Below are 11,421 nucleotides of genomic sequence, written 5' to 3'. Positions count from 1 at the left end.
CACGAAGTTATTAATAAACGCCATCCTGTCCCGTCGCTGGAATTACGCGATTGATCCACAGTTAACGTCGATCCGACCCCGAGTCCTATCTGCCGAATACTTTCTAAACTCCGATACTCAAACACTCTGGATATCGCCTAACATCCGCGATTTATTCCAAATGAAAGGTTTGATATAACTCGACATTACACACTGTTAAAAATAAAATGTTAACTTTAACTCAAAAACGTTTTTGAGTTAAAATTACACGGAAAGAATTTTTTTGTGGGACAACATTGTATTTCCAAGAATTTTAATATAAATTTCTCTCATTCATTGAGATAAAACTACAATAAAGAATAAAATAATTTTGATTAATTTTACTGAAGTGCATGGTAAAAATCTGTAAAATATTGTATTGTACCACAACTACCATATTTTCGGGATAAATTTTAAAACAAAATTCTCTCCGTGTAACATTTTATTTTTAACAATGTAATATTTTGTATAACCAAAAATTAACAAAACTCTGATAACAATATATATCATCTTCCTAATTTTCGTCTAAAACAATTTTTTAGTGATTAAGTGGTTAATAATAGTTTGGAACTGTTCACTCTAAAAATATGTTAATACTAATATACACCAACACGGTGAAGACTTACAGACTACATGTTATCAAAGCCATACCGATATTCAAAGAGTATTCAAACTCCGATTTTAACTTACTATCAGCAGTGTGATAAATATCTTAACAGGTTTAAAACATACTAAATTTTACCTTCAACAAAACAAAAAAGTGATTGTCATTTACCTATTTATAACTCACGTAAACCACGACTGCAGCTCGTTGCTTCTTCAGTGAGATCCTGTCGCTTTCCTACCTCCTGTAGGAAACGTACGAACGTGATTGAACGAATTACATCTTCAAACGGTACCAGCGAAAAAACTATAACTCGAATCGCAAAGGCAATCAAATATCAAAAGAGAACCAAGATAAAAGACTGGCCGGTAGTTTATCGAATGCTCGTAAAACTTCTCTAGGTATTTATGACGATTGCGGAGCGTCGGAAATCGCAAACTCGGCTCGGCGTATCAATCGCTCCGTTAAGACCGCGGAAATTCAACCGACTGCTCGTCGCTCGAGGAAGCGTGTTTTCGAAAACGGAAACCGCAGTTTCCCTCCGCGGGGCCGTCTCGTCGTACGTGCGACAGTTGACGAAGCGACACACGGCGCGACAGGACGGCGCGGACACGAGTGCGTGGCAGAGGAAGGAGCGGTGCCGCGAAGTACGTCCGGAGCGCGTCGCGTGTGCGCATCGACTGCTAACTAACTTGGGCCGGGCGAGCGCGAGCCGCGAGCTTCGGGCGCGATCGCCTATGCCCTGTACCGCGCCGGCCTTGATCGTGCCATCTCGCTCGCGCTGACTTATCTCTACGCCTATCGCTCTACCTGCTATTTCGCTTCCTCGCGTTATCGCCCTCTTCCTCGGAACGTTTTTCCTTGAGTTCGTCTCTCATACGTCAGTCCTGCGACTCCTTCCCTCGTTCCTTTTCTCGTTCCGCTACCGACATATCGCACTTCTCCTCTCGGCCGGATTTAAAAGGAAAACCGCGATGAGGCATGAGATTTTGGCTATTTTTAGAGTCAGCGTGAAAGAACGAAAACAACCGCGATCATACGTCAATCTGTATACGTTGATCTATCAGTCAATGTGACAAGTATACGATCTAACTCCGAAAGTCATTGCGGCATAATGATCATTTAATCTTCAAATATCATGACATGTGCGTGGTAAAGATTTATATCTGTTTCCATCAATGTAGATTAACTCTAATTTCGATTCAATTTACTCTTCACTTTTTCTAATTCTAATTCTTAGTTCTAAGAATTTTTTAGTTTTAAAAACTAGAACTAGAAAAAGATGAAGAGTAAGTCGAACCGAAATTGAAGTTAATCTATTAGTGGAAACGGACAAAAATCTTTTTCTAGTTCTAAGAATTAGAATTAAATAATAAATGAATTAATTAAAACTAAACTTCACGGAATCATACATTGAAAATACTGAAGATCCATTGCATCAACGTTACTTTGACTTTAAGCGAACTGGCTTGAAACTCTCATTTTCTTTCTTTAAAGCCAAAAGAGAGAGAAAGATAGAAAATTTTAAACCTCGCTTAAAATCAAACGTTGGTGCACTTAAACCGGATTGCATCAACAAAGTGAGGCTTAAAACTCTCTCTCTCTATCTCTCCCTCTCTTTTGGCTTTAAAGAGAGAAAGTGAAAGTTTTAAGCTTCGCTTAAAGTCAAAGTAACGTTGGTACAATCAGACCTTAAGTCTTAACCCAATAAAAATCTTGCGCATATGCGTTAATTCTTAAAAAAAAAAAAGAGTTGAGCCGAAGTTAAAGTTAATCTGTATCGAAGGAAACAAGCATTAATGTATAAAGTGTCAAATTTCTAATTATTTCGAAAATTTTACAAAATCGCTCTTGGTTCCCCGTTCCACTTTTGTAAATTATAGCGACAGTCGATTTACCTGTCGCGTATCGCTCGACTATTTTCGTAATCGGAAGTACGCGTTCGGGCAAAGCTGCGTCGACGAGCGCTTTAACACTTTGATCGATGCCCTTTGTTGCGCGACGGAGACTAACAAATGGAGCGGCAAAAGTTGGCGAAAATTTATAGGAAGTTCGTGTCTGTACTCGGGCGCGTGTCTCTACGTCATCCTTAAAAGTTAACGGTCGAAAGTCGCGCGGCTTTTATTTAGGATGCGAGACGCCAGTGAGCACGGCGGTTTCACAAACTTCTCGGATAGCTACAGTCTCACAGGATGGAAATCGAGAACATGACCCTCGCCCTTTTCACGAACACCCTGGCTTCTCTTTCGTGACACTCGATTCTCGTGCGTGACTTTTCGCGCTCCTTTCCAGTCGACGTTCGAAGTACCTAATTATATCCCAACTAGCGTGAAAAAATAATCAAAATATTTTCGGCGAGTTTCTATTAAGTGAAATTTTATAACTTCTAATAATAAAATAATAATAATGTGATTATATAGTAAAAAATATTTTGTATTTATATATATGAAAACCGATTCTTGTCAGATTGTGTTATTTGAATGTTTTATGTTAAACTGATGTTCAATATTTCTTAAAACAATACAATTTATAAGTAGATAAATAGCACAAAAATAATATATTTTAAAATGTAAATTCTAAGATAAATGAATAAAATATGTCAATTAGCATATTATAAATATTAATTTTGTTAAAGAAATATATTTCCACAATTTGCTTATACAAATTGTGTCAGTGTTACATTTTTTGTGTTAACTTTTTACACAATATTCGAATTATTCCTAAGACATTTATCTTGTATGTTAAATTTTTTTGTTAACACAAAAATTTGGGTGAACCGTTTGTGAAATGTATTAAATTTTCCATCTGTGTAAGTGGGAAGTATGTTTTTCAATATTTTATTAACGCTTGTAATTTAAATTTGTTATAACTTAAAGAATTTTCGAGATAAATTAATCTTCTTTTGCCATAAAAAAGTAATAATAGTTATGAGTGTGCAGAGTCATTTATTTAACGAAAAATGAGCGAAATCACAAGAAATAATCTTTACATTCGCAGAGGATACGAAACTTTTTCAGAATTTCTCCGTATTCAGTTAAAAATCTTTTTTCGATCGGACCATTAAGGAATATCTGACGGTGAAATCTCGCTTTTAAACGTTTTCGCGGAATCCCGTCGCCATACGGACAGAAAAACAAGTTTTGAAGAAGCGTATATCGTGACGACATCAGGCAAAAATGCAAAATAAATAAACATTACGCAAATATAATACATTCATATTTGCAAAATACATTCAGTGAATCGATATTTATATTATTATTACACGTTAATTAAAAGAACAAGGGGAATAACATCGTGCTTTTATATACAAGAAATTTGCGTGCCTATGTTTTATCGTCGTAATTAAAATTTCACGAAGTTACACAGACAAATCGTAGAACCTCGTTTCTCCTTTTACCTTCGATTTATAGTGGAAATTTCGCCGAAAATTCTGTTATGTCAACGCAGTGTGCTCGAAATTGCGCTCGTATGCACTCAGCCATACGCGAGCCACAAAGTAACAATTGAATGGTTGATAATAGCCGACGATGCCGGACGATATTCCAACTCGCGAATCGCGTGTGGTCGGCGGCCCACCCGCACCGTTGTCCGTTCCACGATACAACAAAAATACGTCCTTCGCGTATCCTCTCTCCTCCACTCTCGAATATTTTTACGCTATTTTGCCCCAACCGCTTCCTAATCCGGCACAATCGTAAAATTCGAAATACACGCGCGCCAAGATCGTAAAACGAGAACCTATAATATTCTTCCCGATTTAAGTCTTGCGATACACCATGAAAAATTCCGGGATTATTATTCTTTTACCGCAGGACTTTTGCTATAGACTAGTGATCCACAAAATGATAAATTTTTCCTATCATACATTCCTCTTTTATTTTAGAACAACCTAAACTACTCTTGATTATGTGGAAATTAGATAAAAAATCATTAGTTCAATGCCCCTAATTGTAAAGAGATATTTGAGATATGTTTATATATATATTTGTTAAAAGATTATAAATAAATATGATTTTAAAAATATTGTTACCTTATAAAAGACACTAACTAAAATAAAAATGTGAGATATTATTAATTTATAAAATTAAATTAAATAAAATTAAATTTATGTACCTGCATTTTAATGTACGCAACAAAACTGTGAATTTCATTAAGCATCATATGTTTTTGTAAAAAAAAAGAAGTCTGAATTTTTCTCTCTATCTGTGAAAGTCGCTTTCTCCCTATCTCGCGATTTTCTCAATTTTCCATCTTGTTTATCTTAGTAAAAGCTATGTATTTGCAATGTTCTGATTCTGCTCGGTCTATTCTATCGTTTGCCAAACCGTCCCGCTCTGACCCGTTTTATTTTGGCCCAATCTTTATTTATACACCGATGAATAGGCAAGATATTCCGTATTAAAGGAAAATTGCCTCTTAATTAAACGGCTGGCCGATAGCGCGTATCAACCGGGTATGGGGAGATGCGAGAAACTCGTGGCTGCAATTTGCGTATTAATGGGGTCCCACAAAGGCAGAGGCGCCACGACTTTAAGGGGTGATAAACGTATTTTATGGGGGGTAGTCCGGCACGCTTTCTCCGCAGTTGCAATTAACGGTAAAGCGACGTGGGGAGAGAGTGTAACATCCTGCTCCGCACACATCCTGCCAGTAAACATACATACCTGCATCGATCGGCAAATAAAAACCAGTAAATAAAAAGCTAATGGCGCAGGCAACCGCATGGTTATCGTTTTCATTTTCGCTTGCGTTGATTGGGTGGTTTTGTAAGCATTTAGTTACGTAAGATCCATCCCGATTATAGTAGAGGCACGGTTTCTTTTAAAGAATCATTTGAGATGAAGAGAATTAGTAGATTAGTATATGGAATTGTGAAGCAACTCGCATTGTTTATTTCATCAAATACTAGAATAATATATTTGTATTATTATACGTATTACTTTAATTCAACAACTAGTATACGCAAATATAACCGAGAAAATTGTAATTATTAATCCTTCATTACTTGCGTGAAGTGTCCACCACCATATAAATTCACTAAATGTATAATGAATACTGTTTATAAATATTGTTTATTTTAGTAAAAATTGTTTTACAATTTAAAAAAAATTGCGTTATCTCTAAAGGATTATACATTGTAGAATATTATCAATATTTATTTAATTGTAAATCGTGAAAGAATAAATAATAAAAATTGAGAGATAATAATAGGATATCAAAAACACCCCAAGCGAGCAATTACGTTAAAAAACTCCACGCGAGTTAATGTAGGATTAATTAATATAATCGTGTATACTTCTTCAAGAAGCAAAGTCCAATTGTGTGTCAAGTAATCGAATGTAAATGATCAAAAGCTTTAAATATAGCAAATTGGACAAAGTAAAACAATTAATGTAAATTTCAAATAAGAAGATAATTAAAATGCATTCCACATCTTTGAAGCACGTACAATCTCGGAAAGATTTGCATCGATAAGAGGTAAGAAGGTAATGAATCAAAGCATACTCGTATAATTGATATTAAACTCTTAAATTGTCGGAAAGCGGTAGTTTATTGAAGATTAAATAACCGTAGCAAGGAGAAAGAGAGAGCGGAATTTATGATTTTCTTCATTTTCCGTAATATCCTTCGCGGATTGATTCCATTTGGCCAATCGCCCGGTGCAGCGTTCGTAATAAAGTATCTCCATTTATCCGGCTGAATCAAATTTGATCAGGTGTAATCCGACTTTAGGTAATAATCGCCAATGCTATTATTCAATACCTAAAAGCATTATTGCGATATTTTATATATAAAATATGTAATTTCTGCTAATATTATATAAAATTTAAACATATATAATAATATATATTTAAATATATATAATAATTGAAAACAAATTTAAAAAACTCAAATTTCACAGTCGAATTTTGAAATAAAATTCGCTATATATATATTTTCTCTTTTTTTAATTCAAAATATGTATATTGCAACATATACATAATTAGTTTTCTTCAAACAATGTGAAAACGCGGATTATGTATAAACGGATTATGTTAATATATAATCTTGCTTTGATAATTTTGTGGGATTAAGGTAGAAATTACAGAAATGCCTGAAATGTTTATTTCGCTCAATAATTAAATTCTATAAATTTTATCACGATACTTTCGCACACATATTAACGGCATTATATATATATATATATATATATTAAAAGCGGAATCTTCGATCTGACATTTTTGTTTCAAGCGAATCTGTACGATTTACCTTCAAAGACAAGAAGAACGTACATAAATGATCGTTTGGCTGCATTTCGCAGCATGAGAGGGGAAAAAAGAATGACACCGTGAAAGTTTTAATCGAAAAAGTTCGAACAATGCGTCCCGGCTGGTTCTAACAATAAGACCGATAGGACAGTTGCAGAGCACCGGCTGCGCGTTAAGCGTTTTATTATTCCGAGGGACAGCGGGATATTATTATTGATTGCTCTCTGCGGCATTGATCTCCGTTATTTGCGAGTATCTCTCGATCGACCCCTATGGTGCTGCGTAGAAATAACCGGGATTTAATTTCCACTTATTCTACCTTCCGCGGATATACACGACGGTTCGTTGTTGAAAAGACAAATACTGTGGATGGCACTTTGCCCTTTTCAGTGTCTGCTTGAAAAAAGCTTGGTAAAAGAGCTAAAGTTCGTCTCTCTCTCTCCCCCCTCCTCTCTCTCTCTTTCTCTGACCGTCGACGTCGGAAAATATGTTTTGTCTACTGTCGATCGCGTGATGGCGAAAAAAGGGACGAGTTTAAAACGTGAGTAATCAAAAATTAAGAGAGCGGAGAAAACGTCGAGTTTGCAGAAATAAAATCCCGAGTATCGTCGCAACGCGTTATGTGGAAGAAAAATATCGTAAATTGGCGTAATAAACATCGAAAGAAATCGTTGAAGAAAAGAAAAATAGAAAGTAGACGAAAACAAAAAGAAATTATATATATAAAAGGAACTATAAGCCTGTTCTAGCTTCTATATTGGTGTATATCACAGGATATTATCTGTTTCCGATAAAAGCGCGACGTAAGGCGATATCTTGCGTCTTTCTTCCTTCCTTGTTTTCTTCCTTTTGAGTGGAGAGATTCTCTTCAACGATTCTCTTGCGTTCTCGGTGCAGCGAGCTCGATAAAACGGCGAGAAGGTACATCGATACAGTTTTCGAAGCCTCGTCACGTCAAAACTTTCGTCAGTCTTCGAACGAGATAAAAGTCTGAAGTCGCTCAAGCTGCGACGCATCGCGCATAAATGATCAAAGAAAAATAAAAAATTCGGATGTCGCAATTAGGCGCCACTCTTGCGAAAGTACATCAAGCGATATTTTATGTACGGCCCCAGGAATTTAAACGCTATACTAGCCGTATTTAATTAATTCTATTTAATTAAATATCAACAATCTTTTTAATTAAGAAAATAACGATACTTATACGATATATTAAATAAATATATCTGTTGCAGAGAGCCTGGTTATTGCAATTTCCAACGCATGCGGCATAACTTATGAATTTAACATAGCAAATTTGCATTTTGATCAATTTATCATGTTAATATATGATAAATTAGCATAATAATACGTGAAGATATTTTCATACATAACACACGAGCGAGCTGTGCCAAATTACTGCGTAACATACCGTTTATGCGTGTACAGATTCTTTAATAATAACTAAATTTGTAGACAAATAATCGGTTTTCCATAAGATATTTGCAATTCAACAGAGCACTCGTGCGTAGAGATGATTGCGCGACAAGATTGGAAAAATCGGAGAGACGAGTGGAAAAAGATCCAAGTTCGTTCGATCTCGCCGTTTTCACGTACGACTTTCAATTTGCAAAATGAAACGATCGCCAAGTCAATAGCATGCTCACGACGACACCCATCGAACGGTTTCGTTCACAAACATTCAAACGGAAGCATCCGAGCTCTTGTTTGTACGAACAGCCTCCTTCATCGCAAGACATCGGTGTTGTTAACTATGCAAGTAAAGTACATTTCGGTGTTATCGAAACATCTGCGAGGCAAAGTGCGAAAGCTAAGAGAGTTGGAATCTTTCTGTACTTCTCCGTAGCAGTCTAGCGCTATTTCTGAGTAACGATAATAAATGAGCTCGCTGCATTGATCGAAGCGCAGCCCGTATTTCTTTCTGAAAGTTAACGAGGTTTGTTACTAATGTCTTGCTTTCGCTTATATAAATTCCGGGGAATAAAATGAAATCGCTAATAATGGACAAGCAACAATAGAACACGTTGCATTGATTAGAATGTAGTTAAATATATCATACTTCTTCACGAAAAGTGACACAAGTAAAAAATATTATATTACTTAGGGGAGAAAAAAAATTATGTATTTTAAAATTATTTATTACGGCAGTTAAACACAAGTTAACTTAGTGCTAATCACAAATTGCTCGTTTCAAGTTTTCCAGAAAAAATTTAGATTATCTTGTTATGATATAATGTTACTTTTGAAAACTACTCTTAAATTTTAATCTAGGTATTTTTCTTTGAAAAGTATTTGAATTCAATTTGTTCACATGTTTTATTTAGAATACAGTCGACACATAATACAAAGTTCAAAAAATTTCGATTTGTAGGGCCGCATTTTTCTTGTGAGGCCGCGAAGGTGCGATATGTATAGTTAATATATTTCCGATTTCAATTGCATTGCATTAAGATATGCATATTTTTATGAATTATAAAATAATTTGCTTAAATGTTTTACTTAATGAGGGATACATAGTACGGATGTGCAATATCCCAAATGCATTTTATTGCATATCGCACCTTTCGTTTAAACTTCATGCTATAAAGTAATTACGTCGCTTTTGTAATTTCCGATACTTCTTAGAATGTTACCCCTGGGAAATAAAACATTAGGTACGGAAAAGAAATTACAACGTGGACGTAGCTAGTTCCACGACGACTTAATCGAGTCAGTTGGGAAACGGACATTATCGTCGATCGAAAGAGTTCAGACTCGAGGAGCTCATAGTCATCGATTTCACTTGCTTGGAAACGACGTGCAGTAACATCAATGGACTTCTACAGTGAATCTATGAGCACCATTAAAGGCAAGAACAATCTCACAATTCTTTTAAGTTATACCGCGACACTGATTTAATTGAGTTTTATTCGATCTACGGACATTGACCAAAAGAATATCTTGTAAAATAAAAAAAAATCCCAGAATAACACGCGAGTAATTGAATCTACGGTTACTATTAAAGCTAGAAAACTATTTCACAATTCTCGTAAGTTGCACTGCGACGCTGATATTGAATTGAGTTTTATTAATTCGATCTATGAATATCGAGAGAATATCTTGCAAAATAAAAGAATCTAGAATAACACGAGAGTAATTATAAATTACATCGAGGCGAAATATAACTCCAATAACTGTTAATATAGCTTCCATGAAACTAAATTTTCATCTGTAGAATTTGACAGAGTCAAACTGTTACATTATATTAAAATCCTGAAAAAACATGACACTATAACTTTACAGAAATTTATCACGTGTTTATTTCACGTTTATGTTGCTTTAATATACTTCACATGTCAGAAGATGTCCTTGCTAAAATCTTTTCCTTGTCATCCCCCTTGTATATATTCAAATGTTTCGAATAATAAATCACCTGACGTTTTAACGCAGCGGCGAATATATATACATATATATATATATATATATAGCGAGGAATACATTATAGTGGTTTATGCATTAAAGGAAAGGACAAGAAAGGATGCGTCACCGCTCCATAAAAAGGGGAAATAATCTACGCTTTCGTCACTTTCGTAGCAGCCGCATCATCAAATAATAAACGATTGGATATCGTTAATTAGAGAAAGTTTAGAGTATCTTGAAGATACTCGTGAAATCGATACCGTTGGTGGATGCCTCATACTAGATACATTCGAGGGTATCAACTAAATTGGATTGCATTGGACTGGATACATGTATCGCACTCCAACGCAGTTCATTTCCGGAAAACAATAACCAGCTGCATTGCCAGACAGAACATTCTACGAATAGCAATCGGTAGCCTGAGGGGAAAAAGCCCAAAGAAAGTATACGCTGCATTAAAAGGCAACAGGATTATTATTTCAGTTTCTCAAAATAAACATTATCTCGCTAATGAAAGAAAATATTCCTCAGAAAGAATAGCTATCAAAAGTGATTGAAAATAATTCATTTCTCATTTAATTTTGAGATTTTCATTAAATAAATCATAAATAAGTTAAAATGATATAAATCGTAAACTGAAATGTCTAAATTATAAATTACAATGTAAATTGTAAGAGAAAAGAGCTTTATAATTTATTAATCTAAAACAGAAAGGTGATTTAACAATAGTATAATAATCATGCTAATGTTGTAAAAATTAGATTTATATGTTTATTAACTGTGAATGATACATATTAATGAATCATTATATCCTATTATTTCATCAACTTTGTTCTTTGGATTTACGAACAAAACCAATTTTCATCACATTAAACCAGCTTTTAATTATTGTATACAAGAATTTATCGTATCGATGGAACATTGGACGTAATTTATGCGTGAAAATGTAACGCTATTAACAACCACACTAGCTCTTACAGCTGCATAAAAATATCATAAAATGGACCAGAGAACTCTTCATCCATTATAATCCATTTATATCGATATGCATCCATTCACATTTCACAGAATATTTCATTTGAGAGAAAGCCATTACCAATGGATACAGATCTACGCGTGCAGATGCAACATAATGTACCCCCCCCCCCCCCC

The 11,421-nt window shown here is 34.9% G+C and overlaps 1 protein-coding gene across 11 annotated transcripts in view; it reads right to left on the bottom strand.

The window, feature by feature from the left end:
• C3G (C3G guanyl-nucleotide exchange factor) overlaps positions 1–11,421 on the bottom strand; it is an 81,742-nt gene that overhangs the window by 35,104 nt on the left and 35,217 nt on the right. Inside the window, exon 1 of one of the 11 annotated variants that reach the window (XM_018445000.1) lies at positions 794–922. The exons of the other annotated variants lie outside the window; for them this stretch is intronic. The gene's annotated coding sequence lies outside the window, so the exon portion shown is untranslated. Of the gene's footprint in view, positions 1–793; positions 923–11,421 lie in introns of those variants that run through there. 11 annotated transcript variants of the gene reach the window in all.

This window comes from Mycetomoellerius zeteki, unplaced genomic scaffold, assembly GCF_001594055.1.
Source record: "Mycetomoellerius zeteki isolate Tzet28-1 unplaced genomic scaffold, Tzet1.0 scaffold155, whole genome shotgun sequence".
In the NCBI taxonomy this organism is placed as follows: domain Eukaryota; kingdom Metazoa; phylum Arthropoda; class Insecta; order Hymenoptera; family Formicidae; genus Mycetomoellerius; species Mycetomoellerius zeteki.
Note: the sequence above shows the minus strand (reverse complement) of the source record. Positions and strands in the feature narration are given on the sequence as shown.